This window comes from Furipterus horrens, unplaced genomic scaffold, assembly GCF_987537825.1.
Source record: "Furipterus horrens unplaced genomic scaffold, mFurHor1.1.pri manual_scaffold_5, whole genome shotgun sequence".
Taxonomy (NCBI): Eukaryota; Metazoa; Chordata; class Mammalia; order Chiroptera; family Furipteridae; genus Furipterus; species Furipterus horrens.
Window position 1 is genome coordinate 108,344,992 of NW_028327175.1, and position 18,380 is coordinate 108,363,371.

Here is an 18,380-nt window from a genome sequence, read left to right on the forward strand (position 1 = left end):
AGCAAGGGAAGTGCTGGGTCCCGTGGGAGAACATGGCTCCGAGCTGAAGTGCTTGCTGTCCTCCCCAGGTTGGAATATTGTAAATAAAGACCTGTTTTCCTCAACACTAGTCGTTGGGTTTTACCCGAAGGCGCCACGTGAAAGAGCCCCCTTTCGCTCTGTAACACCCTGACCAGCAACTGATCGATGTTTCTCTCACACATCAATGTTTCTCTCTCTCCTTTTCTCCCTCCTTTCCCGTTTCTAAAACTCTAAATAAATAAAATCTAAATAAATTTTTTTAAATGTGATGTATCAATACAATGGAATACTACCAGCAATAAAAGGAATAAAGTACTGATACATGTTACAACATGGGTGAACCCTGGAAATATTATGCTAAGGGAAAGAAGTCAGACCCAAAAGCCACATGAATGATTCCACGAAATGTTGAGAAAAGGGAAATACTTAGAAACTGAAAGTCAATTAGTAGTTGCCTAGGGCTGGGAGTAAAATCAGGGATAACTGTAAACTGGCACAAGGGAACTTTTGGGGACAATGAAAACGTTCTAAAACTGGATTGTGGTGATGGTTACCAAATTCTATAAATTGACAATTAAAAAATCACTGCATTTGTACATTTAATGAGGTGTAGATATTTATGATATGCAAATTAGACTTCAATAAAACTTTTTTTTTTTTAATGAACTCTGAACTTTTTATTGGCCTCCTGCCCTGCAAAAAGATCCCCTACTTCTGCTGCCTTTAACGCCTCAAAACTTTGGTGTCGTTGACCTCAGACACCACTTTGCCGTCCACAATCCTGCGGGTGGTGGTCTTTTGGATGGTTTGTAAGGAGTGGCTGTTGTCCAGGGCGTCAACAAGATCGAAGTCCTCCCCTTCTTCCAGTAGTCGGCGGTAGGTGGCAATCTCAGCCTCCAGCTTGACCTTGATGTTCAGCAGGGCCTCATACTCCTGGGCCTGGCGCTGCCCCTCTGCCCGGGTCTGGGCCAGCTCTGACTCCAGGTGCAGCAGGATCCCATTGAGCTGCTCCATCTGCATGGCATAGCGTGTCTCCACCTCCCTCAGGCTGTGCTCCAAACTGGCCTTCAGATTTCTCATTGAGTCCAGGTCAATCTCCAAGGACTGGACTGTATGTCTCAGCTCCGTGAGTGTCATCTCAGCAGCTCCTATCTCAGCGGTCTGCGAGGTGACCACTGTGGTGCTCTCCTCAATCTGATGGGACCAGTACTTGTCTAGCTCCTCTCGGTTCTTCCGAGCCAGATCGTCATACTGGGCCCGGATGTCCGCCATGATTTTGCTGAGGTCCTGAGATTTGGGGGCATCCAACTCCACAGTCAGCCCGGAGTTGGCAATCTGGTTTTGTAGACCATTTACTTCCTCCTCATGGTTCTTCTTCATGAAGAGCAGCTCCTCCTTGAGAGTCTCGATCTCCGTCTCCAGCTGCAGCCGAGTGATGTTTGTGTCATCAATGACCTTTCGGAGTCCATTGATGTCATTCTCCACAGACTGGCGCATGGCAAGCTCCGTCTCATACTTTACTCTGAAGTCATCAGCAGCAAGACGGGCATTGTCAGTCTGCAGAACGATGCGGGCATTGTCCACAGAATTTGCAAAGATCTGAGCCCTCAGGTCCTCAATGATCTTGAAATAATGCGCCCAGTCTCTGACCTGGGGTCCCTTCCTCTCTAGGTGTTCCCGGATTTTGCTCTCCAGTCTCCGATTCTCAGCCTCCAGGCTTCTCACCCTCTCCAGGTAGGAAGCCAGGCGGTCATTCAGGCATTGCATAGTCTCCTTCTCACTCTGGATGCCCCCTATGCCTGCCAGACCCCCGGCCATCCCTGCAGCCAGGCCCCCGGATCCCCAGTTGCCCCGCACTCTGGTGGAGTGGGACACCGAGATCCGGGAGCCCGAGCCCCCGGCGCCGGCATAGACGCTGGCCGCGCTGCTGACCGGCCGGACCCGGTGACTGGAAGACTGCACGGAGCCCAGGCTCCGGTAGTTTGTGGAGAAGCTGGAGCGTGTGCTGAAGCTCATGTTGCTCAGGGAGAAAGGCGAGAAGCCGAGACTCAGGTTGAAGCTGCAGTGAGTGCCAGGTCCGCGACTCAAGTTTTATGGCCGAGCCAATAAAACTTTTTTAAAAACACTTTCCTCAAGGTCTCAGTAAAAGTTTGATGAAGGCATGAAGGAGTTAATGAATGAAAAATGAAATAACTTACTCCTGCTGAATTTAAAAGTATCCACCAGCACCACCAGCACAGCTGGACACTGCAAGAGCTTAACTAGTTTACTGCTAAAATTCTGCAAGCATTGGTTTTCCTGAGCTTTGTCCTAGATTTCAAAACTGCTTAATATGCCACATTAGTCTATAATAAGACTCCTAAGAATCCTGTCTTTTTTTATGGCAACTGTTAGAACAACAAACAGAATCAGTAATAAAAACTACATTTTTTAAAACTGCATCAAATTAACCTTGTGATAGAAGGGTATATTTCAAATTAATCCTTTTGTTACAGGGTGGAAGGAGGCCATCCCCAAATTCCCCACACCCCCTAGTTTTAGGAACAGGGGAAGGAGACAGTGCGGCCTTTAAGGTACTTTGCATATCTATGGCAGGTAGCTAGTGTCTCAGTTATGCAAATGTATGGCTTGCTCCACAGCATGGAGGAGACGGGAGGGGCTTTGACCCTAGAATGGTGATGAGAAAGCTTACAGGGGCCTGCGACATTATGCAAGTGGCAAGGACCGGTTGTTAGAAACAAGGTCATAGTGACTCCCAAACCAGTAGCAAAGTCATTGGTAACAAAAGGCAAATGTAATTGAAGGGTCTTAAGGGCAAATGTAATTAAAGGATCTCTGAGAAGGGAGTGGATAACATTAGCATATTCACAAATCACAATAGGGGCATTTAGATGAACGCGTTAGATTGTACCTCCGGAGTATCCAGTCATGGAGAAACGGGGAAGGAGGAGAGGGGAGGGGAAACTAGTTGCGCTAGGGTGGGGAAGCTAAGACTATAAAACCAGGTTCCTTTGTCTACTTGGAGCGCACGTTCTCCTGGCTATGAGGGTGCGCCCGGCTCTGCAGACTCGTGAATAAAGGCCTCGCTTTACTGCTCAAGTCCTGTGTCCCGGTTTTTATTGTGAGCGTTTCTCACACGGTCACCACACTGACTGCATCACAGACCAGTCAGGGTTTTAAAAATAAGGTGGCAGCATTTGGGTGGCTGAGAGCCACATGGTTTGAAAGGATGTAGAGGCACCCCACCAGCCCACCGTGAGGTCTAGTGGGAAAGGAGGTGCCATGCGGTTCTGGATTAAAAGCTGGAGAACAATGCGACATGGGCGGAACCTCCTCAATCAAGCTCCAATGAATGGGAGCTGCTGGGAAAGCTGAGCTGGGACTGGAAAATAGCCACGGACTTCTATTTTCCTAGAGGGAGACAGTACCTCTTGACTTTCCTGTCCTGAAACTGGCCTGGTTTGGCAGGGGGAGGCAGGACTATAAGCTTGTGGGTGTTTTAAAGGGGGTGAGACTTAACGGCAGAAATCCACCATCAATCTAAATCTGTAAAACACTTAAATAAACAATTCCTTTCCTTTTCACCAAATTCTGGTATTGGGACTTATGCTTTTTGGTGGCGGGCAATCGAGCCCCTCATAACTGAACAGTCCAGGGGTTCTGTTTCACTTTTACTATGTTAAAGCTTTATTGGAAACTTTTGGGAAAAGTCAAAAACAAGCATGAAAACGGACTAGATTAACCACATGTGCAAAGTTCCAATGTCACCTGAAATGGAGTCAATTGTACCCATAAAAATCCATCAATTAATAGTACTAGCCACATCTCATATTTAAAACAGTACAATCATCAACTAGCCTTGCTAAAGCAAGACTATTATTACATGATGATCATTTGTAGGCCATGCCCTACATTTATGGTTTTTAAAAGTTTTTGAAAAGGTTCACACCCTTTAAACTGAATTTTACTGGCAGAAATCAATCCTCAGCTATAGTGCAAAAGTCAGATAAACATCTAAGATAAACAATGGAACATAATAGAGAGCCCAGAAATGAACCCATGCCTATATGGCTGATTAATACATGACAAAGCAGAGGGGAAGGAATAGGGGGGCTGGGTGAAAAAGGTGAAGGAATTAAGAAAAAAACCCTCATAGACAGACAATAGTATGGTGATTACCAGAGGGAAAGTGGGGGTGTGGACAGGCAAAAGAAGGTAAAAGGGAGATAAATGGTAATGGAAGAAGACTTGACTTGTGATAAATACACAATACAACGTACAGATGATGTATTACAGAACTGTACTCCTGAAACCTATATAATTTTATTAACCAATGTCACCCCAATACATTCAACTAAAATATATATATAAATAATAATAAAACAAAAACAAGATACATGACAAGGAGGCAAAAGTATACACTGGGGTAAAGACAGTCTATTCAATAAGTGGTGTTGGTTAAACTGAACAGATACATGCAAAAAAATACAACTAGACTACCTTCTTTCTTAAAATATTTTATTTATTTATTTTTTAGAGACGGGGTAAGGGAGGGAGAAAGACAGGGAGATAAAAACTGATCATTTGCCTATCACATGCACCCCAACCAGAGACTGGGCCTGCAACCCAGGTATGTGCCCTGACCGACAATCAAACTGGCAAACTTTTGCTTTGTGGGACAACACTCAACCAACTGAGCCACACCAGTCAGGGTTAGCCTACCTTCTACTCCATATGAAAGAATAAACATAAAATGGATTAAAGATTTAAATGTAAGACCCAAAGCCATAAAACTCCTAGAAGAAAACAAGAGAAAAAAATAAATGAAACTACATCAAATTTAAAAGCTTTTGCACAGCAAAGGAAATCATCAAAAAATGAAAAGACAACCTATTTTATGGGAGAAGATATTCATATATGGTACACTGGATAAGAGTTAATATCCAAAACCTATAAAAAAACTCATACAATTTAACACCAAAATAAAATGCAATTAAAAAATGGGCAGATGACTTGACTAGACATTTCTCCAAAGAGGATGTACAGAGAGCCAACAGACATATGAAAAGATGTTCAACATCACACTGATCAGACAAATACAAATTAAAACCACAATGAGATATCACCTCAAACCTGTCAGAATGGCCATCATCAATAAATCAATAAACAACAAGTGCTGGCGAGGATGTGGAGAAAAGGGAACCCTACTGCACTGTTGGTGGGAATGCAGACTGGTGCAGCCATTAGGAAAAACAGTATGAAAAGTTCTCAAAAACTAAAAATAGAGCTACCTTATTATCCAGCAATTCCATTTCTGGGTATTTATCCAAAGAAATCCGAAACACTTATCCAAAAAAATATATGTATTATATTCACTGCAGTGTTATTTACAGTAGCCAAGATATGTAAGCAACCTAAATGCCTATCAATAGATGACTAGATAACAAAGATGAGATATATACAACAGAATATTACTTGGTCATAAAAAAGAATGAAGTCTTATATTTTTGCAACAATATAGATGGACCTAGAGGGTATTATGCTAAGTGAAAAGTCAAACAAAGAAAAACAAATACCATATTATTGCACTTACACATGTAGTCTGAAAAACTAAATAAAGAAAACAGAAACTGACTCATAGAGCAAATGGATGGTTGCCAGATTGGACAGGTATTGGGGGAGCATGGTGAAAAGGTGAAGGGATTAAGAAGTATAGATTGGTAGTTACAAAATAGCCATGGGGATATAAACTACAGCAGGGAATATAGTCAATAATAGTATAATAATGTATGGTACCAGGAGGGTACTAGACTTACTGGGTGGATCACTTTTTCATATGTTATATAAATATCTAACCACTATGCTGTATGCCTGAAACTAATGTAAAATAATACTGAACGTCAACTATAATTGAAAAATAAAAAATATATTTAAGATACAGAGTTAACCAAAAAGTCCATTAAATTTTTTTTCCGTAAAATAAAAACAGTTTTCATTTTCACCAATAACTTTATTGATTTGGGTATTCTGAGTATGTCAGCTCTCTCCCACTATTGGCTTCTAGTGGGTAGAGGCAAGGAGTGCTGCTAAACACCTTCCAGTGCATAAGACAGCCCCACAGCAAAGAATTATTTGGTCAAAATGTCAATAGTACCAAGAAACTTCGCAAACCAGTTTTGATACGTTTGATCTGTCACAGCACCTCCTCCATACACTGCACAAATCTATGTGTTTCAGTTGCATTTTTTTATTTCCTTATTTATTTTTTAGAGAGAGGGGAAGGGAGGGAGAAAGAGAAGGAGAGAAACATCACTGTGTGGTTGCCTCTCACTCACACCCCCATCTGGGGACCTGGCCTGCAACCCAGCCATGTGTCCTGACTGGGAATCAAACCAGCGACCCTTTGGTTCACAGCCCAGTGCTCAATCCACTGAGCCACACCAACCAGGGCTCAGTTGCATTTTTACCTTTCTTTAAATAATAAAACATAATAGGCTGAAAGTGTTGTATATCTTCTTCTATCTTCAATATTAAAATGGCTGGCAAAAAATTCACCAATTTTGATAAGATTTTTTAAATGCACACTGATACGACAGCTGTCACAATACAATCTAACAAAATAGTTTCAAATGAAGTTAAAGACAACTAAGCACTACTAGAGCCATCATTTGGAAAATATGTAACAGACTTTTTGGCCAATCCAACAACAATATTTAAATCAACATTATTTATATAAGTGGAAAGTTTTAAAACACCTAAATATTTGAAACACGAGAAACTAGTTAACTAATAGCACAGTATATAAAAATACTGTAACTGAGCAAACCAGGGCTCAGCCACATGGCACCTTGATAAATGACCCAACAATTAGAGTTAAAGGAAACAGGTTTTTATTTACAGGATTCCAACCTCAGGGGTACTGCGAGGACTTCTGCTCAGAGCCTTACTCTCCCATGAGACCCAGCACTTCCTTGCTCCCCAAAAGGCTATAAGCAAAAACCATGCCCAGAAGTTCCCCATTTTCTTATCTGTTCTTGAGCCGGCTGCGCAAACAGGTCTCCATCCCCTCTGGAGTGTGCACTTGTGGGTTTCAGAGTCGCCATCCTCTCGCAGCAGCTCTCTCCTTCAGGATCTGGGGTACGTTGTCCTCTGCCTCCATGAAGTGGTTCAGGGAAACATGTGCCATATTACATTGGTTCATGGTGGAGTCCAGGGAGGCACACGTCCCAAGAGTGGCTTCTCCATACAACCTTCAGAGAAGCAGAAGTCTGCAGTACAGCATTCCCAGTCACAGCTCAGCGCCAAGTATCTCCCACAAATCCACGCTTGGTTAGGCAGGGCCCTGCACAGCTCCATCAGCTCTGCCACAGGCCTCCTCTTACACCAAACCACATGGCTTCCTTCTCATGGCAGACCCCATCCTGCACCCTCTCAAACCACAGCTACCTCCACACTTTTAGCCTGTGTGGCTTCTGCCTCACACACCAGATTTCACAGCAGACCAGACCCCTTCTCTTTCAGCCCTTTCCTCTGCATGCCTGCCTCCTCTCTCTCAGCCTGCACTTATTTTAAATGCTTGCCCCAGAACTTATGTTACCTCATGTCTGGCCCCTCCTATGATGTGCTACTTTTGCCACTTCCCCCATATCATTTACCTTCTTTTGGTTACCATCTTTAGTGGCAAGAGTTCCCATTGACACAAGGGCATCCACCCGTCCTGGCCATGTCATAAGTCACTGTATGCTCTTAGTCACATACACCTTTCACCCTGGGCTGCAGTCCACTTCCCTTCAGGAGTCACTTCCCTTCAGGAAAGGTACGGCTATTAACTTGCCATCGTTATGCAAAGTATCCTAAAGGCCATATCATCTGCTTCCCCCTTCCCCCAACCAAGGAATGTGGGGAATACTTCAGGGGACCCCTGGCTCTGCACCCCATTTTAATACTATTTAGCCCTTTAAAATATTTACCAAAAGCTTATAAGAAGCCAAAATGTTTATAATATAATGAAAAATAAGCATGATATGAAACTATATTTAAGTATGTTCTGAATTATGCTAAAAATTTTTCTGAAGGAAATTATGTGAAAAAATTAAGAGCTACTCGGTAAAAGAATTACTGATGATGTCTTTCTTACCGCTATGTCTTTCTGAAATTAGCTTTTTTTCTAAAACAAATATTTAAAAAGAATTCATGTCTCAAGACCAGAAATACTGCTACCTTGAGCTATAGATGAAGAATATATGGTTTAGGGACTTCCGGCCAAGATGGAGGCGTGGGCAGACATGCTGCGTCTCCCTCCACAACTAGGAAGGAATGCAACTACCTCAAAACTGGAAACGACCAGAAGTTCCAAAAAATCAAACTGCATGGAAGTCCAGCAAACAAAGATGTAGGGAAGGGATACTCATCCAGACAGGTAATGCTACTATTGTCATGTGCTTCTGGGGAAGTTAAGAACTCATATATTTTGACTTCCGGTCAAGACAGACACACTGCGCCTTCCTCCACAACTAAGAAGGAATACAACTACCTCAAAACTAGAAACAACCAGAAGTTCCAGAAAATCAAGCTGCATGGAAGTCCAACAAACAAAGATATAAAGAAGAAATACTCATCCAGATAGGTTTTTATTCCAAAAAAACCTTCTCTCATCATCCTATGGGAAACTGCAAGTCCTACCTCCGTTGTGCTCCCTGACTCTATCTCCAGGTTTGGGCAGGAAGAAGTGGGAGGAGATGCAGGTAGGAAAATAAATATATTAGTAGCACAACAGAGGGAACCTGCATGAACCAGCAATGACAGTGAGCCAGCAACTGAGGAGTATGATACATTCAATCCTGTACACCTGATACTCTTAAAAGAAGATACAAGTGCTGTAAAAATAAATGACTTTCTATATTTACTTAAGAAATAATCTGTTAAAATAGCCTTTAAATAAATATGTAAAATTTACCTATAAGAAAATCTTTCCAAGTAAAGATTGTTAAATACAGGTGTGTACTCTGCTTTATAAAATAAATATGGCCCTGAAGAAAAAAAAGAAAAGAATATATGGTTTAGAAGTTGTGGAGAGAAAAAATCATGCAACTATTTGAAATGTTTATAGAGAAGTTGAAATGGTGTTTTTGTTTTTGTTTTTTTAATTTTAGAAAGAAGGGAGGGAAGGGAGAAAACATTAATCGGCTGCCTTCCATACATGCCCCCAAACCTGCGACCCTTTGGTTTTGTAACTCAATGCCCGACCAACTGAGCCACACCAGCTAGGGCTGGACTAGCATTTTTTAAAAGTTTAGATTATAATGGTAAATGGGGGGGGGGGGGGCGGCGGCGGGGGAGCATATCTACAAAAAGTTATTAAAATGTTTCTAACCCATAAATAAAAATATTGCAATAAAACAAACATTAAAAGTCCATTTTTTAAGCAGACAAAATAGAGAGGGATTCCATCTATAATAGTAAAAAAAAAGTAAAACAAATCATATTTTTAGCAAGAAAGTTACAAATCTTATATGAAGAAAACCGTAAGATGTTCCTAAAGAGTATAAAGATCAAAATAAATGGAAATACCATTTTCCCGAATGGGAAAATTAAAATTAAAATGTCAATTATTACCAAATTAATGTATAAACTTAATATAATTCCAATAATAATCAAAAGAAGAACGTGACGGTGTGACTTTGGATACAGAGATAAACGAATTGATGGAGCAGTACAGAGAACCCCCCTAAAAAAACAAATAAACATGAAAATATTTTATATATAATAATGATAGCACCTCAATTCAGATGGGCAATGACACAAGTAGCAATAGGACTGAAAGAAAATAAGAGTAAACGTCTAACTCAAAGCACAGAGAAAACTAAATTTCAGGCAGATCTGCATCAAAGAAAAATAGATATATAAAATAATAAACTGTAAAAATAATAGAGGAAAATACAGAAGAATTTCAGGACAGGATACTCTAAAACCAAAATTTTAAAGGTTTCATAGAATTAACTGCATAAAAATTTTAAATTTCTGCAAGGCAAAAAATATCATAATATAGTAAAACAATAAACTACAGACTAGAGAAATATTTACAGCACAAATAACTGAAGAAGGATTAATAGCTATAGTACATGAAGGGCTTTCTACAAATGGATAAGAAAAAAAATAAAAATAAGAATAATTAAAGATGAACAAACGAACCATGAAAGAAGGAAATTGAAGTTGGCCAATAACATATGAAAAGATATTCAATCTCACTAATGGCCAAGAAAGTGTCACAATACTAAGATACCAATTTAGGACAATCATTCTTAAAACCACAGATCTAGCAAGAGTATGTGTAAATACTGCTGATAGGAACACAAATATGAGTTGCTATATATTTCTGCAAAGAGATCAGGAAATACAATTTTATAAATACCCATACTCTTTGGCTGAGCATTCCTACTTCTAGGAATTTATCCTATAAAAATAAAAGCAATGCTAATTAGAAAATGAGCAAAAACCAGACATTTCACAAAGGGGATACACATACTAGCACATGAAAACATGCTCAACATCATCATTATCCATTAGAGAAATGCAAATTAAAACTACAATGAGATATGCCTACACTCTGATAAAATGGCTAAAATATAAAATTATGACAATATGCAATGCTGACAAGAATGCAGACAAACTGGATCACTCACATCCTGATGGGTATGCAAATGGTACAGCCAGTCCAGAAAAGCTTGTCAGTTTCTTATGAAACTAAATACTCAAATATCATACAACCCAGCAATTACACTCTTGGTTACTTATCTCAAAAAAAAAATTTTTTTTTTAACCTGTACATGAATATTTACACCAGCATTCTATACAACAGCCAAAAACTGAAAACAAGCCAGATGTCCTCCAATGACTTCATGAATAAACAAACTATAGTATAACCATACCATGAAATACTACTCAGCAACAAAAAGGAACACACACTACGGTAGTCCCTCTCTATATCGTGGTTCACTTATCACGGCCTCACTGTATCGCGGGATTTTTTTAAATATTATATTTAATTATTTATTGCAGATTTTTCGCTACATTGCGGAATTTTGCGGTACTGTATACATATGTTGTTAAAGTTACATAGGTTTAAGAGTGTAGAATATGTTTAAGAACATAAGTAGTGTTTATAAAAGTGTGGGAAAGGTTAATAAGGGACTGGGAACGGTTTATAAGTGTGTGGGAAGAGTTTATAAAGCCTTAAAACATATATAAATACTAAAATAAATGTAAGGTTCCTATTTTGCAGAATTTCACCTATCACGGGTGTAGGGGGGTCTAGAACGTAAAACCCGTGATAAATGAGGGAATATTGTATTGATACATGTAACAACCTGGATGAATCTCACGGGAATTATGCTGAGTGGGGGCAGGCAGAGCCAATTCCAAAAGGTTTACACGCCGTATGATTCCATTTATATAACATTCTTGAAATGACAAAATTATAGAAATGGAGAACAGATTGGTGATGGCCAGGAGTCAGGGACGAGGAGGGAGGGAACAGAGATGAAGTAGGCACGGTTAGAGAAGGACAACAGGAAGCATGCTGCGGGGATGAAACTATTCTGTGTCTTGACTGTGGTGGTGGACAATGAACCTACGCAGTGAGAAAACAGCATGGAATTAAAGACACACGCACAAATAAGTATAAGTAACACTAGGGAAAATTAAAATACTGTGCTGGAGTTTTAGAAGATGTTACATTGAGGGGAACTGGGTAAAGAGTAAATGGGATCTTTATATATCATTTCTTGTAAGTGCATGTGAATCTACAATTATCTCAAAATTAAAAGTTTAAATAAACAATTAAATATAAATGCACTAGTAGGCAAGGATATATGTATACACAAATATTTTTACTGCAGCAGTGTTTACAGCAGCAAAAGCAAAAACAAAACTGGAAACAACCAGAGCATTCACTACAAAATATTATGTGGAAATTTTAAAAGAATAAGATTCTATACTTAATCAACCCTAAGAAGCACCTTTTTCCCCACATTTTAACGCCTCTGACATTCAGGTTTGCCTCATAATTAATTAAATTACACAATCAAAACTGGCATTGGTTTTTCTTTCTTGATTATACATAAAGATGCCATGGATGGCCAGATTATTTTAAGCAAGTTAAAAGTAATAATAAATGGTACGATTCCCATTTAGAGTAGGAGGGAGAGAAAAGTGGACTTTGATAAGAATGTCCTCTCAATTACGTGCACATCTGCTGTCATGTGGGGGGACTTAAGCATCATTAAAAATTCAGGCAAACTTCCAGAGCAAGGGTAAGGATGGCTGAGGCTGGGCATCTCATCCTCAGGATGACAGCACCGGCGTGCAAGGCCTCTCACTACTTGCTCCACCAGGGGCCCCAGAACCAGAGAATCAAATCAACACAGCGCACTCAATTAGTCCCCCGCGCTTTGGTCCTGAGCATCATCCTTTTTCTGTGCTAAGTAAGAGGAGTGAAAGTAAACTGCATCCCAGAGATAAAGGGTCAAAAATATATGTGAGAAAGATGGCAAGCATCTAGAAGAAACTAAAGTTGAATCCTAGACTTATCCCAGAGACCAGGGGTCCCAAATCCCCAGGCCATGGACCGGTACCAGTAGGTGGCCTGTTAGGAAATGGGCCGCACAGCAGGAGGGGAGCAGTGGACACGGGAGCGAAGCTACATCCGTACTTACAGCCGCTCCCCATCGCTCGCATTACCGCCTGAGCTCCCTCCTGTCAGATCAGCGGCAGCATTAGATTCTCACAGGAGCGCGAACCCTACTGTGAACCTGAGCATACGAGGGATCCAGGCTGTGTGCTCCTCATGAGAATCTACTGCCTGATGATCTGAGGTGGAGCTGAGGCGGTGATGCCAGCGCTGCGGAGCGGCTGCAAATAGAGATTATCATTAGCAGAGAGGTCTGACTCCACAGAGACCATAATAAATCAATTGCTTGCAGATTCATATCAAAACCCTATCAGTGAGTGGCAGGTAACAATTAAGCTGCGTCTGATGGCAGGCTATAAAGCCATGCCCCCACCTCCACCCAGGTCTGTAGTAAAATTATCTTCATGAAACTGGTCCTTGGTGCCAAGTATGTTGGGGACCACTGCCAAGGACCACAAAAAAATAATAATAATAAAATAAAATAAAATAAAAATTTCAGCAGGATTAAAGGATTATCTGTAAACAATAAAAATCTACAAGAAAATTTAAAAGACCATATGCACACTCTGTTTGGGAAGATCTTTAAAAAATGAAAACCCAAAAATTAGTAGGTAGGTAACATGAGTTAAAAAACATTTAAGCATGTGAAGATTTTTTCCCCGTTTTTTAAATTATATTTTATTAATTATGCTATAACAGTTGTCCCAATTTTTCCCCCTTTGGTCCCCTCCACCAAGCACCCCTTACCCCCTCAGGAAATCCCCGCACCATTGTTCATGTCCATGGGTCATGTATATAAGTTCTTTGGCTACTCCATTTCCTATACTGTACTTTACATCCCCATGGCTGTTCTATAACTACCTATTTGTACTTCTTAGTCCCCTCACCTCTTCACCCATCCTCCACCATCCACTCCCATCTGGCAACCACCAAAACACTCCGCATATCCATGAGTCTCTCTCTGTTCTTCTTGTTTGCTTAGTTTGTGCTTTAGATTCAATTGTTGATAGAGATGTATTTATTACCATTCTATTGTCCATAGTTTTCATCTTCTTCTTTTTCTTAAATAAGTCCCTTTAACATTTCATATAAAAATGGTTTGGTGAGGATGCACTCCTTTAGTTTTTTCTTGTCTGGGAAGCTCTTTATCTGCCCTTCAATTTTTAAATGATAGCTGTGCTGGGTAGAGAAATCTTGGCTATAGTTTCCCTGCTATTCATGACTTTGAGTATTTCTTGCCAGTCTCTTCTAGCCTGCAAAGTTTCTTTTGAGAAATCAGCTCTGTAGGTAACTAACTGCTTTTCTCTTGCTGCTTTTAAGATTTTCTCTTTATCTTTAACCTTTGGCATTTTAATTATGATGTGTCTTGGCGTGGGTCTCTTTGCATCCATCTTGTTTGGGATTATCTGTGCTTCCTGGACTTGCATGTTTATTTCTATTACCAAATTAGAAAAGTTTTCTTTCATTATTTTTTCAAATAGATTTCCAATGTCTTGCTCTTTCTCTTCTCCGTCTGGCACCCCCATGATGTGAATGTTGGAACACCTGCAGTTGTCCCAGAAGCTCCTTATACTCTCCTCATTTTTTTGGATTCTTTTTTCTTCTTGTTTTTCTGATTGGTTGTTTTTTGCTTCCTTATGTTCCAAATCATTGATTTGATTTCTCAGCTTCATCCACTCTACTGTTGTTTCCCTGTAAACTGTTCTTTATTTCAATTAGTGTATCCTTCATTTATGACTGGATCTTTTTTATGCTGTTGCAGTCCTCACTAAGTTCCTTGAGCATCCTTATAACCAGTGTTTTGAACTCTGCATCTGATTGATTGCTTATCTCTGTGTTGTTTAGTTGTTTTCCTGGCATTTTGATCAATTCTTTCATCTGGGCCATGTTTCTTTGTCTCCTCATTTTAGCCGCCTTTTTGTGTCTGTTTCTATGTATTAGGTAGAGCTGCTATAACGCCCTGTCTTGGTAGCATAGGCTAATGTAGCAGGTGTGCTGTAGGGTCAGGTGGCACAGCCTCCCCTGTCACCCAAGCTAGGTACTTGAGGTGGGCCCTTCCTGTGGGCTGAGTACAACCTCCTCTTGTAGTTGGGCCTTGACTGCTATTGGCAGATCAATGGGAGGGATTTAGCCAGGCCAGTCCACTGTAAGGACTGGCTATGAGAGCACTGACCACCAACCTCCGCCCTCCATGGAGGATCAGCTGTGCAGGGTCAGGGTGGTGGTGCTCTGACATGGTCTATAGCTGGCCACTGGGTGCACAGGCTCTGGGATTTCCTGGGTGGTGCAGGTCAAGGTCAGCCCCCACCTGTGTTCTTCCTGGGGCACCCTGCCTGAGCTATAAAGCAATCTGAGATTGCTGCTACTTGTGCTGGGCTTGGAGACCCAGGCAAAGCCAAGCTATGATTCTAGGCTGGCTGCTTCTAGTACCGGGCCTGGGGCCTGGGGGCTCACTGAGGTCAACTGTTGCTTGTTTGAAAGGATTTAAGAAGTTATGAAGCATCAGCCAAGACCAGACATTCATAAGGAAAAGTCACTGAGGTAGGCCCGTAAGTTGGTGGGATGGAGTCTCAGGGGATCTCCAGGGTGGGGAAAAGAGTATTAGCCAGGTTGATGGAGTCTCAGATATAGCACCCATCTGCCAGCTCTGTGGCTCTGTGGGGGGAAGGTTCAGAAAACGGACAGTGGCCTCTGGCTGTATTTCTGTGTGGGAGAAGGCTGTCCCCCAGTTCTCGCCTTGATGCCAGACACTTCAGTTCCTCCCCATATGCCACTGGTGCCTTTCAAGCTGCTACCCTGGTGCTGCAGCTCAGAGGGAGAGGGGCTGAGTAAGTCCGTGTGTGGATTCTTTAAAAGGAACTGCTTGGGACTCCAGAAGTTTCTTCCACCACTTTTATCCCCAGTGGTTTTGCAGCCAGAAGTTATAGAGCCTTATCTTTTTTGCACTGGAACCCTGAGCTGGGGGGTCTGATGTGGGGCTGGGACTCCTCGTCCCAAGATGTCCCTCCCACATTTTTATCCACCACATGTGGATATGGGACCAGCCTGTTCTCAGTCTCTGTTCCTCCTACCTGCCTGAATGGATGTGGTTTCTTTAATTCTGTAGTTGTCAGACTTCTATTCAACTTGATTTATGATGGTTGTGAGTGATGGTTGTTCTATGGTTTAGTTGTAATTTTGATGTGGTTGTACAAGGAGGCAAGCTGTGTTTACCAATGCTGCTATCTAGGCTGGAAGTCCCTATTCCTCCATGTAAAGATTTTTAAATGTGGTATTATAATAAATAATATTATCTGTGTTTACAAAGGTAATAGACAAACCAACTGGAAAAAAATTTACAACGCAGAATGCAGATGAAAGGTTAATTAGTTATTATAATATACAAAGAGCTTTCACAAATTGACAAGAGGACAAATAATCCAGTAAGATTTGGGCAAATAATATGAAAAAGCTGTGCTCAAAAGAGTAAAGCCTAATAGTCAACAAACATTTTTTTAAAAGATAACTGAAATTTTTAGGAATCAAGAAAAGGCAAATTAAAGTGATAGTGAGCCACCACACTTCACCCATCAGACTGACAAAACTTCAAAACAATACTCAAAGCTTTAAGCAAGAATGAAAAGGGTAGTCTTCTGCACTGCTGGTAGAAATTTTTATAAAAACACCTGACCACAACTATTAAAAATAAACATATTCTCTTTGAGAAAGCAACCCAATTTCCTGTCAATCTAAGCTAAAGAAATAAAATCTTCAGTATATAAGAAAAGATGTGCCCTAGACAGTGGGGCTCAGATGGCTGGGTATTGTCCTGCAAACCAAAACGTCACCAGTTCCATTCCCAGTTAGATCATACGCCTGAGTTGTGGGTTTGGGACCTGGTCAGGGTATGTATGGAAGGCATACAAGCAATGTTTCCCTCTCACATTGATGTTTCTCGCCTTCTCTCTCTCTCTCTCTCTTCCTTTCTCTTTCAAAGAAAAAAAGATGCTCAAGAATGTCTATTGTTTCATTGTCCATAGTGTTCCATTGTCCAATAAAAACTGGACACAAAGTCAGTATTACTTCATAGGCAATTGTTTGTACATCTGCATTGTGCAAAATAATGCAGCCCTTTAAAAATAATTATTAGAACGAAAACTTGGAAAGGTTTCGACAGTAACGCTAGGAGAGATAATAACGATGTGGAACATAATTCAATTTTTATAAAACAATGGCAATAAAACCTATGTGTGTATATACATATATAGTTTATTTATAAAAGATTGTATGAATGTGGGAAAAAACTAAAACAAATAATTCTTCATCATTAACTTAAGTTACCTAAAGGGAGGGTAAATAATATTGTTAGAGAATTAAAAGGCAAAAAAATAAATAGACAAACCCAGACTTGCTAATTATAAAAAGCAGTTAGTTACGTACAAGAGAGTTCCCATTAGAATGTGAGCTAATTTATCAAAAGAAATTTTGCACGCTAAAAGGGATTGGCAAGAAATACTCAAAGTCATGAAAAGCAGGAACCTACAGTCAAGATTGCTCTACCCAGCAAAGCTATCACTTAAGAGTTTAAGGGCGGATAAAGAGCATCCCAGACAAGAAAAAACTAAAGGAGTGCATCCTCACCAAAACATTATTATATGAAATGTTAAAGGGACTTATTTAAGAAAAAGAAGATCAAAACTATGCATAAAATGGCAATAAATACATATCTATCAACAATGAATCTAAAAAACAAACTAAGCAAACAAGAAGAACAGAGAAAGAATCATGGATACGGAAAGCATTGTGATGGTTGCCAGATGGGAAGGTAGCATGGGGGAATGGGTGAAGAGGTGAGGGGACTGAGAAGTACAAATAGGTAGTTACAGAACAGCCATGGGGATGTGAAGTACAGCACAGGAAATGGAATAGCTGAAGAACTTACATGGGTGACCCATGGACATGAGCAATGGTGTGGGGATTGCCTGAGGGAGTGGGGGGTGCTTGGTGGAGAGAGGCAAAGGGGGAAAATTGGGACAACTGTTATAGCATAATCAATAAAATATAATTTTTAAAAAAGAAACAAACCCTAATGAATAAAGTTCCAACACTTCCCCATGATAAGAGAAGAATCCAGTAATGAGTTTCCACCCCCTCCCCCAGCACATACGGCACACCATCTATGATCCCATCATTTTCTTGCACATTCCTGCACCTTCGCATTTGCTATTCCCCCTGCTTGGAATTCCCATCCTGCCCATTTGACCACTAAATATCCAGAACACACCTCTGACTTCTGGACTATGTAATTATTATTACTGGCCACCATGACTGTCCACAATTTACAAGTCCATCTCCCTGATTCAATTTTTTAGTTCCTTGAAGACAGCAACCATCTCATCCCGTTTGCATCCCAGTGCCAACAGTGATCTATAAATAAATATCTGTTAAATGGAGGAATTAATGAGCAATCATTCTAGCCTTTAGTTTCCAAATTATCCAAAATATTGTATGTCTAGACATGGAAAGGAAACACATGGAGTTTATTAAGTTCTTACTGGGTATGCCAAGCAAACATTATTACATCTAATCCTCACTAGGAAGTGGGTGACATGATCATCATCAGATTTTCCAGATGGTGTAACAGAGGTCTAGATAAGCTAAATTCAAAATTCGTCGTCGTCGTCGGCAGCCG

General features: G+C 40.6%; 1 protein-coding gene and 1 pseudogene across 2 annotated transcripts in view; both read right to left on the reverse strand.

Moving 5' to 3' along the window:
* Positions 1 to 18,380, reverse strand: part of SNX29 (sorting nexin 29) — a 581,450-nt gene that overhangs the window by 529,968 nt on the left and 33,102 nt on the right. The window lies entirely within an intron of this gene.
* LOC150009256 (keratin, type I cytoskeletal 18 pseudogene) lies at positions 677 to 2,115 on the reverse strand (annotated as a pseudogene).